Genomic DNA, 1,129 nt, shown 5'->3' with positions numbered 1-1,129 from the left:
GGCTAATATGCACTTATCAATGAGTGTATTCCATTGTGTGGTTTTTTTCGGGGGGGTTGGGATACCTCACTCAAGATGATATTTTCTAGTTCCAGCCATTTGCCTATGAGTTTATGAATTCACTGTTTTTAATAGCTGAGAAGTACTCCATTGTGTCGAAGTACCACATTTTCTGGTTCCAATCCTCTGTTGAAGGACATCTGGGTTATTTCCAGCTTCTGGCAATTATAAATAAGGCTGCTATGAATATAGTGGACTATGTGTCCTTGTTATATATTAGAGCATCTTCTGGGTATATGACCAGGAGAGGTATAGCTGGGTCCTCAGGTAGTACTATGTCCAATTTTCTGAGGAACCTTCAGAGTGTTTTCCAGAGTTGTACCAGCTTGCAATCCCACCAAAAATGGAAGAGTGTTCCTCTTTTTCCACATCTTCGCCAGCATCTCTTTTCACCTCAGTTTTTTTTCTTAGCCATTCTGACTAAGAAATTGTATCAGGATTATTTTGATTTGCATTTCCTTGATGACTAAGGTTGTTGAACACTTCTCTGGGTACTTCTCAGTCATTCAATATTCCTCAGCTGAGAATTCTTTGTTTAGATGTGTACCACATTTTTAATAGGGTTGTTTGATTCTCTGGAGTCTAACTTCTTGAGTTCTTTTTTACATAATGGATATTAGTTCTCTAGCTGATATAGTAAGATGTTTTCTCAATCTGGTGGTTGCCATTTTGTCCTAATGACAGTGTGCTTTGCCTTACAGAAGCTTTGCACTTTTATGAGGTCCCATTTGTTGTTTCTTGATCTTAGAGCATAAGCCATTGGTGTTCTGTTCAGGAAATTTTGCCCAATGCCCATGCCTTCGAGGTTTTTCCCCACCTTTTCTTCTATCAGTTTGAGTGTATCTTGTTTTATGTGGAGGTTCTTGATCCACTTGGACTTGATCTTTGTATAGGGCAATAAGAGTGGGTCGATTTGCATTCTTCTACATGCTGACCTTCAGTTGCACCAGTACCATTTGTGGAAAGTACTCCTTTTTCCACTGGATGGTTTTAGCTCCTTTGTCAAAGATCAAGTGAACATAGGTGTCTGGGTTCATTTCTGGGTCTTCAACACTATCCCTTCGATCTA

The sequence above is a fragment of the Rattus norvegicus genome, chromosome 2, assembly GCF_021556685.1.
Source record: "Rattus norvegicus strain SHRSP/BbbUtx chromosome 2, alternate assembly SHRSP_T2T, whole genome shotgun sequence".
Taxonomy (NCBI): domain Eukaryota; kingdom Metazoa; phylum Chordata; class Mammalia; order Rodentia; family Muridae; genus Rattus; species Rattus norvegicus.
This window is presented reverse-complemented; position numbering follows the sequence as displayed.